Raw genomic sequence first — 15,840 nt, 5'->3', positions numbered from 1 at the left:
CCCTTCCACCCCTTTGCCCTATCTAGAGTTCATCTATTCCTCCCATGCTCCCCGTCCCTACCACACTATGAATCCGTCTCCTTATATCAGAGAAAACATTTGGCATTTGGTTTTGGGGGATTGGCTAACTTCACTTGGCATTATCTTCTCCAGCGCCATCCATTTACTTGCAAATGCCATGATTTTATTATCTTTTATTGCTGAGTAAAATTCCATTGTGCATATATGCCACTTTTTTTAATCCATTTATCTACTGAAGGGCATCTAGTTTGGTTCCACAGTTTAGCTATTGTGAATTGTGCTGCTATAAACATTGATATGGCTGTGTCCCTATAGTATGCTGTTTTTAAGTCCTATGGGTATAGACCGAGGAGAGAGAGAGCTGCTTCAAATGGTGTTTCCATTCGCAGTTTTCCAAGGAATCTCCATACTACTTTCCATATTGGCTGCATCAATTTGCAGGCCCACGAGCAATGTATGAGTGTACCTTTTCCCCCACATCCTCACCAACACTTATTGTTGTTTGTCTTCATAATAGCTGCCATTCTGACTGGAGTGAAATGAAATCTAGAGTAGTTTGGATTTGCATTTCTCTAATTGCTAGAGATGATGAACATTTTTTTAATATATTTATTCATTGATTGTATATCTTCTTCTGAGAAGTGTCTGCTGAGGTCCTTGGCCAATTTATTGATTGTGTTTTGGTTGGTTTTTTTTTTTTTTGATGTTTAAATTTTTGAGTTCTTTATATGCCCTAGAAATTAGTCTCTATCTGATGTGTGAGGAGTAAAAATTTGCTCCCAAGATGCAGGCTCTCTGTTCACCTCACAGTTTGTTTCTTTCGCTGAGAAAAAAAAAAAAAAAAACTGTTTAGTTTGAATCCATCCCATTAATTCCTGATCTTAATTCTTGCACTATAGGAGTCTTATTAAGGAAGTTGGGGCCTAATCCAACATGATGAAGATTAGGACCTATTTTTTCTTCTATTAGACTCAATGTCTATGGTTTAATTCCTAGGTCCTTGATCCATTTTGAGTTTAGTTTTGTGCAAGGTGAGAGATAGGGGTTTAATTTCATTTTGTTGCATATAGATTTCCAGTCTTCCCAGCACCATTTGTTGAAGAGGCTATCTTTTCTCCAATGCATGTTTTTGGCCCCTTTGTCTAATATAAGATAATTGTAGTTTTGTGGATTAGTCTCTATGTCCTCTATTCTGTACCATTGGTCTACCAGTCTGTTTTGGTGCTAATACCATGCTGTTTTTGTTACTATTGCTCTGTAGTATAGTTTAAGGTCTGGTATAGTGATGCCACCTGCTTCAATCTTCCTGCTAAGGATTGCTTTAGCAATTCTGGGTCTCTTATTTTCCCAGATGAATTTCATGACTACTTTTTCTATTTCTATGAGAAATGTCATTGGAATTTTGATGTGAATTGCATTAAATCTTTATAGTGCTTCTGGAAGTATGGTCATTTTGATAATATTAATTCTGCCTATCCAAGAACAAGGTGTGTCTTTCCATTTTCTAAGGTCTTCTTTGACTTCTTTCTTTAGGGTTCTGCAATTTTCGTTATATAGATCTTTCACCTCTTTCATTAAGTTGATTCCAAAGGTTTGTTTGTTTGTTTGTTTTTGTTTTTTTGAGGCTATTGTTTTTTTTGTTTGTTTGTTTGTTTGTTTTTGTTTTTTTGAGGCTATTGTAAATGGGGTAGTTTTCCTTGTTTCCCTTTCTGAGGACTTGTCACTGATATACAGAAATACCTTTGATTTATGGGTGTTGATTTTATATCCTTCTACTGAATTCATTTATTAGTTCTAGAAGTTTTCTGGTAGAATTTTAAGATCTTCTAGGTATAGAATCATATCCTCAGCAAATAGTGCCAATTTGAGTTCTTCTTTTCCTATGTGTATCCCTTTAATTTCTTTCATCTAATTGCTCTGGCTAGTGTTTCAAGAACTATATTAAATAGAAGTGGTGAAAGAGGGCATCCCTGTCTTGTTCCAGTTTTTAGAGGGAATGCTTTCAATTTTTCTCCATTTAGAATGATGTTTTTGCCTGGGGCTTAGCATAGATAGCCTTTGATATATGTTCCTGTTATCCATAATTTTTCTAGTGTTTTGAACATGAAGGAATGCTGTATTTTGTCAAATGCCTTTTCTGCATCTATTAAGATAATCAATCATATGATTCTTATCTTTGAGTATATTGATGTGATAAATTACATTTATTGATTTCTGTATGTTGAACAAGCCTTGAATCCTTGGATAAATCCCACTTGATCATGGTGCATGATCTTTTTGATATGTTTCTGTATTCAATTGCCAAAATTTTATTGAGAATTTTTGCATCTATGTTCATTAGAGATTTTGGTCTGAAGTTTTCTTTCTTTGAGTGTCTTTGCCTGGTTTTGGAATCAGGGTAATATTGGCCTCATAGAATGAGTATGGAAGTGCTCCCTCTTTTTCTATTTCCTGAAATAAATTGAAGAGTATTGATATTAGTTCTTCTTAAAGGTCTTGTAGAACTCGACTGTGTATCCATCTGGTCCTGGGCTTTTCTTGGTTGGTAGGCTTCTGGTGGTGTCTTCTATTTCATCACTTGATGTTGGTCTGTTTAAATTGTGTATATCATCCTGATTCTATTTGGGCAAATCATATGACTTAAGAAATTTGTCAATGCCTTCAATATCTTCTATTTTATTGGAGTACAGTTTTCAAAATAATTTCTAATTATCCTCTGTATTTCTGAAGTGTCTATTGTGATATTGATATCTGGCTTCTTTCACTTAGCATAAAGGTTTTGAAATTATTCCACATATGTATCAGTATTTTATTCCTTTTCATCTCTGGGAAGCATTCCATTTCATGCATATACCACATTTTCTTTACTCATTCACTAGTTGATAGCTGGATTGCCACCAGCTGTTGAGTAGTGTGTCTCTATGACTATTCACATACAGATCTTCGTGTGAACATTTTTCCATTTCTCTTGGTAGAAAGCTGGATCGTTTGGTAAATATATGTTAAATTTTATAAAGAGCAGTGTGTAGTGTATCTCTATTATGTTATATATTTGCCAGTGTTGGAAGCAGTGATTTGAATTATGGCCTTGATAAGAACACACTTGTGATGGGAACTCTTGGTACAAAGATGCCAGTTGAGAGTGCCCAGTTGCTATGGTGATGGCCTGCTCAAAAGGAGGTTCTGTGCCTGCCATAGAGCTATCAATCTTAACCTGAGTTCAGACACATGCTTCCAGAGGTAGAGAATTATGAGCACAAGCTGATAATTATAATTTGGGACCTCTAGTCTTTGACTGTGGCTCTTTGTGAAGAAACTTTCTCACCGAGAATCCTTTTGATATTAAAATCTATATTATAAACATGCTGAGCTAGCTCTGGTTCATTATACAGCCATCAGGGTGTAATGTCCCACCTAGTCCCAGCTTTTTCTCTCCTGTGTGTCTGTCTGTCTTTTCTGATCTCCCATTGCCTCTTGTCCAGTTTCTGAATTAACCACCACACAGGTCACAGCATGCCAGCAACAGATAAGTATTCTGGTTTCACTTCACTCTCACCAACCCTTTTGGCCATTCTAGTCAGTGTCTAATGATATCTCACTATGACTCCTTCTTGCCTATTTTTTGCCAGTTCTTTTAATTGGCTTTCTTATGGTTGAGTTGAAAAAGTTTATTATATATCCTGGGTATAAGTCATTTAGAAGATATGTGTTTCATGAATATCTACTCCCACTCTGTGTCCTGTCTTTTTTTCCCCTTCTTTTTTTTAATGGCATACCTTGATAAATTTCAAATTTTATTCTGGGGCTGGGGTTGTGGCTCAGTGGTAGAATGCTCGCCTAGCATGCACAAAGCACTGGGTTCTATCCTTAGCACCACATAAATGTAAAATAAAGATATTGTGTGTCCACCTAAAACTCAAGAATAAATATTTTAAAAAATTTTTTGATCAAGCCTATTTTACCATTAAAAAATGTATCATTCCTTCTTTGAGTGGCATCATAAGGCATCTTCTAATACAGAAAGTTTAAAAGCAGAAATATGGGAGAAATATGGATAGAATATTAACAAAAGAAAGCTGGAATAAATGTTAATATTCCATGCAATAGAATTCAAACAAAAAGTGTGACTATGAATAAAGAGGATGCCTACAAAATAAAATAATTTTAAAATATTTATTTTAGATTAATAACAATTCTAAAATGAAATAATTACTAAAATAATTTGAACTACAAGGAGAAGTAGATACATGTACAGTTGTATTATTTCTAACATTTCTGTCAGTAATTGACATTTCAAGGAACCAAAAATAGATGGTAATATCTAAATATAACAACATACATTTACATTTATACAATAGGAATTCTGCACCCCAAAATTCGAGAATTCACAATCTTTTAAAAATTTCACAGAACATGTACAAAAATGTACCATACAGTTGCCATAAAGCAAGCCTCAACAACTTTGCAAAGAACTGGATCATACATATTAAATTCTCTAATTATAATGCAATTATGTTAAAGATTAATATAAAAAGAGATAATTAGGAAAGCTCAAAATGTTTTTTAAGTAAAGAAAACTTTTTATTTCTTTTTTTTTTCTTTCTTTTGTGTGTGTGTGTGTTGTGTGTGTGTGCGCGCCAGGGATTGAACCCACAGATGCTTAACCATAGAGTCATATCCCCAGCCCTTTTTTTTTTTTTTAATTTTGAGACAGGTTCTCACTAGATTGCTTTACAGCCTCACTAAGTTTCTGGCCTTGAACTTACAATCCGCCTGCCACAGCCTCCAGAGCCACTAGAATTATAGGCATGCACCACCATGCCTGGCAAGAAATCTAATTCTTGGATCACAGAAGAAATTATAATGAAAATTATAAAATATTTAGAACTAACCAATAACAAAATTATTATATATTAAGGATTGTAGTACTTTGGAAAGTGCTGTATTCCCCTTGTTGGGTTTGTATCATCTGGATGGTGCTCTTCCACAGAACATGTTATATAACTGATGAATTTGAATACAGCCGATCAAAGGGGATATAGATAAAGTCATTTCTATTGTGATCTTGGGGCAAAATTTTAATTATTGTCCTTTATCAGTATGTTTCAGAAATTTCTAGAGACAACATTTAATAATATCCTCAGATAAACCCTGACAGATGCATCAGACCAACAGTAGATGGTGGGGAAGACATTCTCTCCTGAGAATGAGTGGGAAAAGAGCAGCAGGGTGACCTTGGCATTGGCCTATGAGTCAACTGAGTTACTTGAAGGCAGAGTAAATGGGGGAGGGGTGGTCTGTGGAGACAGGTTAAGGTTCCTCTTCACTGGCAGGCCTGTGTGCCATTCACTCACATCCCACCCCCACACCAGAGTCAAACAGGAAGTGGAGAAAGACTGACTCTCCAAGTTCCTTCCTAGATGGTTCCCTTCTATGAGAGTCAAAAGTAAGATACTTTTTAGAAAAAGTGCTAGTGGACCTTACTTTGGAATGGTAGTTTGAAGCTAAGCCCTTTTGTCCCTTCCTTGAATGAGGTTGAAGAGCAAGCCCTGCTGTGATCTCCTCTGCCCCAAGAAAGCTGGAAATGTGGGCTCAAAAAATATCAAGTCAAGGCATTATGGAAAATGCTAGAGTTTTCCCTTCCATTTCTTTGAGGAAAGCAACTAAGGATGCTACTCAGCTCACTTTTAGTGTCATAGACTTTCTGTGCAGGCCAGCGACCCCTCCACAAGGATCAAACCAGACCACTAGTGAGAAACTCACCTGAGGCTCCAGTTCATTGCAGAATCCCTCCCTGCATTTCTGCATCTCCAGCACACACCTGGGGTCCTGAGTCAAACTGCCTGAAACCAGACACACTTTCAGGAGCCCCAGTGCTGGCTACAGTGTGTGTTTGGGGGATCCCCAGGACCACATGCACCTTTGGTGATTCACTGGAAGGATACAGGATGTAGTGTCCTTGTGGCTTTGGCTTATTACAGTGTAACAATGCACGACAGAAACAGCAAGAGAAAAAGAGAGAGAGAAATTCATGCACTGGCTTCACTCTCTCCTTGGCGGGGGTCACGCTGAATGTACTCCTTTTTTCAGTGATGAAAAATTCATGTGCACGCAATGTTTCTACTATAGGAAAGACTCAGCCCTCAAAGTTTTAACTAGTGGCTGGTTAAAGCAGGCGCCCTCTGCCTAGCAATGATCTGAATTCTAAACTCAAAGAAGGAAAGCAGCCGTCCAGTATAAATCAATTTGCAGGGAGCCACTCTTATCAGTCAGGGGTAGGTCAAGTGCTAGTTCCCAGATGCTTGTAAGCTGCCCTATTGCTGCAGCAGCTTCAAGCCTCCATGTTACCTATTTTGCACAGATTTTCTCACCCCCAAAACACTTCATTTCCTGTTTGTGTGATTTTGTAGGGTAGAAAAATGTTACCCAAACTTGGACTTCTTCACACAGGGACTTGCCACTGCACCGTTGCACCTGCTCCTTGAGCTGTGTGTTGTATCACCTGATGGGGAGCAAGCTAGACCTGATGGCCCAATCCACTTAAAGCTGTCACAGACCAAAGAGCTGCAAGGATTTTAACTCAGTCACTTACAATGAGAATATGTGAGTTTTAAAGGAATTTTTATAAATTATATTTATAGCAACTTCACTTGCAACTAAAAGAGAGAGAGAGAGAGAGAGAGAGAGAGAGAGAGAGAGAGATCACAGTCAGATAAGTGCTCTATGATAAGCCCCAGGGACCATTTTAAGCCTGTGTAGAGAAACTGCAGGGGATGCTAGGCATTCATTCAGTTCAAATCATTGTGCTGAGGGCTTCATATGCACCAGGGGATGTGCTTGGTGGGGCGATGGAGCAATGAACAAAACAGGCAAAACCTCCTGCTCCTGTGAATTTACAGTCTAGTGTGGAATAGACAGACAATAAGTAAAGAGGAAAGTCTTCCGTGCCATGATTCCTGCATCTCTGCCATGGTAGGAAGGGCAGCTTCTAGAAGCTGAGTTGGGTTCAGGGACCAGGAGAATCCAAAGCATGTGACCCTTCCCTTCATGTATTTAAATAGCTTCCTGGGACTACAAAGGACATGTGGCACTATTATAGCATCCTTGTCAATGCTAGGGGGACCTGCCTGCACAAAGTGAAGCTAGAGGGAACCCAAGAGGGACAAAAGTCTCAACAAGATGCACCATTTTTCTCTCCAGCAGAGCTCTGCGGTCACGTTCAGGTATGTATGTGTGCGTGCAGGTATGTATGTGTGCGTGCAGTCCCTTCTCACCACGACATTCACCTGAAATAGTGCAGTTTGAGGGGTTGTTGTTGTTTAATCACTCAGAAATTGCTTCACTTATCCTCTCTTCTCCAACCCTATATAAAAAGGAAAAGGAAAGAAAATAGCACAGGATGAGTGCACAGAAAGCAATAATTCAAAAGATATCCAAAGCAGATGAGTGTTTTACAGGTAACTACTCTGATTCCTGCTAATACCTGGGTGTCCAGCAGTTTACAGATGTATAGCATATCCAAAAGGTATGATATGCATAGTGCCTTTTTTAAAGTGACATGGCTTTATCCAAATCATGAATAGAAAATAACTAAAATTAGTTCAGTTGTAAATGGAGAAATTGATATTCAAAGATCACCATCTCACTTAAATTCTCCCTGCTTTTTGTCATGGTTATTATTAAAAACACATCAACCCACACAGTTATAGTTGGTGCCTATGAAAGGAACCAGCCTGAAGATTCAGGAAAAACTCTAGAACAGCCCAAGGTCCATCTGTTTGAAACATGGCATGAGAGTGTTGCTTCTAACTTTAAAGACTGGAAAATCTCCAGGCGCGGTGGTACACACCTGTAATCCCAGGATGATCACAAGTTCTAGGCCAGCCTCAGCAACTTAGCAAGATCTCAAGATAAAATAAAAAAACGGTTACAAAATAAAAAGGCTGGGGATGTTGCTCAGTGGTACAGTGCTTGCCTACCATGTGTAAGGATCAATCCCCACACCATGGGGTGGGGGTGGGGAATCCTGAAAATCAAAATAAAAATATGCTTACATAGAAAACATGATAATTTTTTTTAAAAAAAAAAGCTTTTTTTGCTCTTTTATTTCATTTATTTATCTTTTTGTGTGATGCTGCTGAGGATCAAACTCGGAGCCTCACAGGTGCTAGGCAAGTGCTCTGCCACTGAGCTACAGCCCCAGTCCCTGTGCTAAATAATTTAATGATGGTTTTTATGAGTCAAGATCACATTCGATCCAGGCATGATAGTGCACACTTGTAATCCCAGTAACTTGGGAGGCTGAGGCAGGAAGATCACAAGTTCAAAGCCAGCCTCAATAACTTAGTGAGGCCCTGAGCAACTTAGCAAGACCCTGTCTCGGAAAAAAAAAAAAAGAAAGAAAGAAAGAAAGAGGTGGGAGCTGGCTCAGTGGTTTAGTGCCCCTGGGTTCAATCCCTTGTATAAGGGGAAAAATCACATTTGAAGTACCACAATCAAATGGCAAAATAATTCATTTGGTTGGAGCTATAGTATTTTTACTTGGGCAAGTTCTTCTAAATACCATAGCTGAAGCACCACTTTTCTAATACGCTATAAAACAACCCCCTATCATTTTTCCTGCCCCAGCAGAAATAAGCCAAGGGGCTATGCCACAAAGGCAAATGTTGGTGGCATTCTGTTGGTTGCATCCCCATGGGGCTCACTCACATCCATGTTACGTCTAGGATTCTGTGCTGCAGCATCGCTGTCATCAGCAGCAAACCTATTGGATGAGAAAACCTAACTGAGCAGGAGAAAATGTTCTTAGGTGCCTGAAACCATGATTGTGAAAAGGGTTAACACCATCAGTTCCTGGTGGACTCTCAACACTGCAATATTCAGAACCGAAGCTCACAGACACATAAGAGATCTGTTCCAAGAGAATTCATTTAAATATCCAATTAGTAAGAAAAATGAAGGCCAAATTTACTAGGATCAATAGGAAACAATCAAAGCAATTTAATCCACACAGCTGAAGGATATAATAAAAGAGAACTAATATGTAGAATTTTTTCCTTACAAAGCAAATCAATGTATTTTGAAAGAATAAGTCTTCCACATGATTCAAAGCCCTCTGGTCTCATCACCTTAAACCATAGTCCTTGCCACCCCCACCTGCAACCTGAAGCCAATTAACCAAATACTGCATCCACATAACTAAAGATTATTTGTCAAGCTATCAGAACTGCAGTAATATTAATACTCATCAGGAGGAAGGAAAAGAGGGAGCACTGCAGAACCTGTTTACCTGGCCGGGAACTTTCCATCTTCTGCTTCCTCTTTGTCCCTTTGGATTGTCACCCTGATGTACTAGAATCCACAAGCAGGAAGGCTTTGGCTGTCATCCCAGGGGAAACACAGCAGCAGCCGCTGGGCCTTCCAGCAGAGGGCAGAGCAGGAAGGGTCCTTCACAGAACTGTTGACAAGGCAGTCCTTCCCTTCCAGGGCACCTGGGGTCACTGCAAGACCACCTGCAAAGACAGAGAGTGGAGGTTAATGAAGGCAGCTGACAAGAACATATGAATGATCTGACACTGAAAGCAAGGGCCTAAGGTTCAATAGTTACACGTCTACCTATATCAATTATCCATTTATTAAGTATCCTTATTCCAACAAATTTCTTACTCTTGAATAAAACCCCAATCTGTCTCCCCATTAAATCTATAAAACTCTTAACTTTTATGGAAGCATAATTTCCAAAGCAATAAAATCAGGACCCTTGGGCAAATCCAAAATGAATATATCAATCATATTAATTAATGAATTAGATGTTAAATCTGTCCCAAAGAACATTTGAGAAGACAAGGAGAAGACAAGAGTGGATTTACTCATGTTATCTCCCTTGATCCTAAAGCCTTAAAATAAAATGTTGTAGAAGGAGGAGTAGAAAAAGAAGAAGAAGAAGAGGAGGAGGAGGAGGAGGAGGAGGAGGAGGAGGAGGAGGAGAGGAAGAAGAAGAGGGAGGAAGAGAAAGAGAAAAGGAAGAGGAAGAAGAAGACAAAAAAGAAGAAGAAGAAGAAGAAAGAAAGAAAGCCTAGATCTCTTGTGTTAAAATATTCAACTAGAAGACCATCAGGCTGAGATGTCCCAGCACTTTGGGCTCCTATATCAGCAAGCAGAAAACCAGCTCAGAGTGATGATAATACCCTGCAAAAATAAAACTGAAGCTTGACCAATCAGAGACTACCAACTAACCTCCAACTAGGAACTTCCCACTTTAACCAATCAAATATTTTATTTGTCTTGCTTCCAAGAACACCTTACAAAAGTTTTCTTCTTTTGACCCTGAGGGGGAGTTCTGAATTGCTTGTGCACTGGTACTGCCCAATTCATATATGAATGTCTGCCCAAATAAACCCACCAAAATTTTAATGTGCCAATGTTTATCTTATGCTTATTCTGGGGAATGTTGGCTCTCATGTAAGGAGCCCACACAGGTCTCTTGGTTATACAAAACCCAAGACTGCCCCATGGAATAATGCATGACTTGAAAGCCAGCCCAGCCACAGAACTGAAAACACCACTGTGTATAACCAGCTTAGTCAAGCCTTCCAATAACTGCAGCTGCATCAAAGCCCTTGCAAAGTCCAGCTAAGCCCAGCTGGCCAAGCCACAGAACCAAGGAAATGAACTATGGGTTAACTATGGGTTAATTTGGGGTGAGGGGGATACCAGAAATTGAACTCGGGAACACTCAACCACTGAGCCACATCCCCAGCCCTATTTTGTATTTTATTTAGAGTCAGGGTCTCACTGAGTTTCTTAGTGCCTCGCTTTTGCTGAGGCTGGCTTTGAGCTTGAAATCCTCCTGTCTTAGCCTCCCAAGCAGCTGGGATTACAGGTATGCACCACCATGCCTGGCCAACTCACTCAGTTTTGATAGTGTTTGTTACCCAGCCATAAGAATCTAAAATACTATTGGTTGTCAGTTTTTCATTGCTGTGACAAATGCCCATCAAAAACTTATAGAAAAAAAAAAAGATTTATTTGGAGCTCATAGTTTCAGTACCTGGTGGACTAGATCTATTGGGGCCTGAGGAGAGGCAGAACATCATTGGTACCAGGGCATGGTGGAAGAAAGTGCTCAACTTGTGGCAGCAAGGTAGCAGAGAGAGCCAGAGAGGAAGCAGCAAGGGACCTTTCAGGACACACCCTACCTTACTCCAACTACACTCTACCTCCCACAGTTTCCGTCACTTCTCAATAGTCCATTTAAACCATGAATCCATCAAATGGATTAATCCACTAATGAGGCTACAACTCTCAATCTAATCATTTCCTAAAAGCCCATCTCTGAAAATTGATGCATTGGGGACCAAGCCTTTAACGCATGAGTCTTTGGGAGTCACGTCACATTCAAACTATAATAACTATGTATGTAAAATAGCAGTTAGAAACCTATTTCAGTAGATACATACAAATATCAATAAGCAACTCATTCCTGGACTAAATAACAGTTCCCAGTCATCAGCATGAGACACCTCCAAGTTGTTTCCCAAAATTTCAAAAATATAGCAACTCTTGAAATAAAATTGACTTTGCTTTGAAAAAAACCAAATATGTACAATTCCTTCTGAAGAGAATTAAATAATAAAAAGTCAAGGAAATATCCAAAACACCTATAAATCAATCTTTAATTTGAAGATGTGACTATTCTAAAAGTGCACTGAAAAGGTCCAGAAATAGGCAAACCTTCCACTGTGATTTCCAAAAAGCCTTGAGGCCTCAAAGTCTGGACTGCATGCCACTGCCACTTGTCACCACCTGCCTTGTAACAAGATCTGCCTATGACTCATGTGTCCCTTGAGAAGCAATGGTACAGAGGAGTGCTTCCTAAATTTGTCTGCATGTGAGAATCATCTGCAAATCTTAAAAATTCTAGCCATCAGCCAAACCAACAAAAACACAATTGCAAGAGGTGGGACACAGGCATTGATGGCTTTGGACTCCATCAGATGCAGCCAAGTTGAGTAGGCAGCGGTTACTCTAACTGGAGCACTGAGGAATCACTTGGGGCACACGAAAAATACTAGCATTGGTTTCTGCCCCAAGCGAGTCTGATTTAACTGATTCAGATGTAAAGCCCAGCATTAGTTTTTAAAAGCCTCCCAAGTGGTTCTCATATGCAGTGAAGTTTGAGAACCACAGACCCAAAGCCTTGCACAGATGATCAAAATAGTAGCTGGCAGCACTGGCGAGGAAGACAATTTTAATATCAGTGAGAATTAATTAAAATGAACAGTTGGTCTCACAGCTTTCAGCTAACTTACCGGTAAAATGACAGCATCGAGCTCACTGAAGTTCATGTCTGCCAAATCTTGAAGGTCCCATGGACTCTCCTGGCACTTTTCTCACCCACATTTCTCTTCTCTTCTGCTGGGCTCTCTTTCAAGTGATTAATGATGTGCATCTGCTCAGCATTAGGAGCAAATACCTTCACCCTCAGAAATAGAAATAAAAACAAAAACAAATGATGTCATCACCCATATGAAAACAATCAAGCAAATAAATCTGAGTCCAAAGCAGAAAAGAAAATCAGAAAAAAAAAAACCACTAAATAATTCCATGTGCATTCAGGGCTGTACCAGCTGCAAATGTTACAACTCAACCACAAGGAAGAAAGTACAGGACCTTCCAGGGGAAGAAAAATGGAGCTATAAATTAGTTTCTATAAATAAAAGGAGATCACATAGAGGTTTTCAAATAAATAGATATATTCTTTTTAAAGAGTTGGAGAAGAGGACCTAATTTCATGGTTACCACCACATAGGGCTCAAAACATGGAGGAATTGGCTGAATCAGCCCTTGAAATCTTTTCAAAGCAGTGATTCTCAGCCCAGAATGCACATAAGAATCACCTGGGAAGTTTAGGGGCCAATAGACTAGTTAAATGGGACTTTCTGGGGAAAAAGAGCCAGCCTGGGCATTGCTATGTCTTAAAGTCTCCCCGGGTGACCCTGATCTAATACAAATGGGAGCTAGAACTCAGGGCTCTGAGTGAAAATCCCAAGAGACTTTCATACCAAGATCCTGAGTAAAACATTTGGTAGGTCTCACTTGACCTGCTTACATGCATTTAACCCCACCAAACTCTGTATTAATACCCCCAGTCCACTTTCAGAAATACTCGGTGAGAAAAGGGATCACTCTAGTTTCCCTGTCCCCTACCCTTGGTCACAAGAGGGAAGGAAGGAAGCTCAGAGGAGCCACCTGTATGCTGGTGGGTACCTTAGTCCATTTTCTATTGCTACAACAATATACCTAAGGTTGGGCCATTTATAAAGGAAAGAGGTTTATTTTAGCTCACAGCTCTGGAAGTCTAAGTGCATAGCACTGGTATCTGTTTGGCTTTTGGTGAAGCCATGTGCTGGTCCAGGCATGGTGGAAAATCAGAAAGCAAGTGGACATTTTATGAAGGGAGAGATCACAAGGCAAGAGAGTCAACCAAGGAAGCTGAACTCTCTTTACAACAACCCATTCTTTTTAAAAATAAATATTTATTTTATGCGGCACTGAGAATCAAACCCAGTGCCTCACTCACGTGAGGCAAGCACTCAACCACTGAGCTACAACCCCAGCCCCAATAACCCATTCTTGACATAACTCACCTACTCTCACAAGAACTTCATTAATTCCTTAATGAGGATGGTGCACCGCAACCTCATTGTCTCATGAAGGTCCCATCACCTCTCAACAGGGTTACATTGGAGAGGAGATCTCCAACCCATGAATTTGGAGAACAAACATTCAAATCATTGCATGGAGCCTTTGAGTCCTATCTTCTTCATTGGTTTCTCTAACTCAAAGCTTACAGGTCCACTTTGCCACAGAGTGCACAAAGCTGGTCTGAGTCAAACATCCCTTGACTCTCTGAGAGACTGTCATTAGAGCTAAAAAATTATAAAATCACGAGTCTTAGTTTCCTGTTACTAAACTTTGTATTTGACAACTGTAGGGCAGGCCCCAAATGGCTGTAGTTAGGCTCCCTCACCAAAACTTCCAGTGGACTATGTTTTTAGTGTGTAGTCAAGGTCATAAACACTCTGATTTAACATATCTACCTTAAGGTCATAAACATTTGCTTGTGAGCATGTGCCCACTGATATAACCTATTGACACTGTGTCTTCTTTGTCTGTCTGCATATAAAAAAGGCCTGTGGAGGACTGGGGTTGTGGCTCAGAGGTAGAGCGCTCGCCTGGCACGTGCGAGCTGGGTTCCATCCTCAGCACAACATATAAATAAATAAATAAAGGTATTGTGTCCAACTACAACTAAAAAAATAAATTAATTAATAAAGAAAGTAAAGCTAACATGTAAAAAAAAGGCCTCTGGAAAAGACTGGGGGGGTGCTGCAAATAATTAGGAACTGGCTGGGGGATAAATGGAACAGGTGGGGGGCTAAAGCTGGAGCTGGGGTCTGGTTAGAAGCTGCTGCCACCTCTGAATAAAGCAAGTCCACTATTCCAACTGTGCTTTAGATCTTCTCCCACATGTTGGGATCCAAAATCTCTTTACCACAGTCTGAGCCTCCTCCTGACAATATATAGATATAGATATAGATATAGATATACACACACACATTTTTTTCTAAACATTCTTCATCATATTTTCATATTTACTCATAAAATTGAGTAACAGTTTCTATCTTTGTTGTGTGCATGTAAAAGATATATTCTAAGCACATGCATTTACATGCACACACATGCACACACATCTCCTATTATTAATCTGAAGGCCATAAACAACACATGCAAAGAAATGTGGATTTGATTTTAAACCAATGATTCTGCAAACAGATTACCTTCAGTTGTTTGTAGAATTAATGGAATCCACCTGCCCAAAGAGTGAAAAATGTTTTCAATGTGTGCATGTCCCTTGGAAACTTTAGCAGGCACCAAGGCATTTTCTGCATTGCTCTCAAGAGCAAATAAGTCCATCAACTTCCACTAGACTTCATCCCAGCAACCTGGGCTCATTAAACAGCCCAAACCAGGGTATGCAGGACATGGCCCTTCACTCACTGGGAAGTCAGTAACACCTGTTGAAAGGATGAATAAGATAACAGCCACATTAATTTTAATTCCCCTCCAGGGAAGCAGGTGCCAAATTTTTCCTTTCCTAAGTTTTAGAGACAAGAGACCTGCCATCTAGGACTGGTTTTGTCACTAATTAGTAATGACCTTAAAGAAGTCATTTTTCCTCCTGGGGAAACTCAGCAGGGCAATGGAATAGAGGTGTGCTCTGACTTCAAATTTCAAGTCTTATAGACAAATATATATATATATATATATATATATATATATATATATAGAGAGAGAGAGAGAGAGAGAGAGAAGCATGCTTTTAATTATTACTAAAAATAGTGATGCAATTGCTATAGCAGGTGCTCAAAAATTAAATACAGAATTGCCATATGATCCAGAAATTTCACTTCTTTAGGCAAGCACCTAAAGGAGTTAAAGGCAGGGATTTGTAGCAGCATTATTCAATATATTCAAAATGTGAAAGCAACCAAAATGTCCATCTACATACAATGGTTAAAAAAAAAGTGGTCTCTGCCTACAATTAAATATTATTCAGCCTCAAGAAGGAAGGAAATTCTGGCACATGCTGCAACATGTCCTTGAAAATGTATGCTAAGTGAAAGAAGCCAGGCACAAAAGGACAGATATTATATGATTCTGTTGCTATGATATATCCAGAATAGTCAAATGTACAAAGGCAGAAAGTAGAATAGACCTTATCCTCGGAGCTGGAGGGAGAGAGGAGAATAGGAG

The 15,840-nt window shown here is 39.4% G+C and overlaps 1 long non-coding RNA gene across 1 annotated transcript; it reads right to left on the bottom strand.

Moving 5' to 3' along the window:
* Window positions 1-6,688: 6,688 nt before the first annotated feature.
* On the bottom strand, window positions 6,689-15,096 carry LOC131424370 (uncharacterized). The gene is made up of 4 exons (XR_009227247.1): window positions 12,333-15,096; window positions 9,311-9,533; window positions 8,731-8,785; window positions 6,689-7,384 (listed from the first exon to the last, which is right to left on the bottom strand). It is a non-coding gene; the product is annotated as an uncharacterized LOC131424370 (long non-coding RNA).
* Between the last annotated feature and the right edge of the window lie 744 nt (window positions 15,097-15,840).

This window comes from Marmota monax, unplaced genomic scaffold (genome assembly GCF_021218885.2).
Source record: "Marmota monax isolate L192 unplaced genomic scaffold, Marmota_monax_Labrador192_F-V1.1 WCK01_AAM20220418_F8-fsc00137, whole genome shotgun sequence".
Classification (NCBI taxonomy): domain Eukaryota; kingdom Metazoa; phylum Chordata; class Mammalia; order Rodentia; family Sciuridae; genus Marmota; species Marmota monax.
The sequence above is the reverse complement of the archived record's forward strand: the minus strand, read 5'-3'. Positions and strand labels throughout refer to the sequence as shown.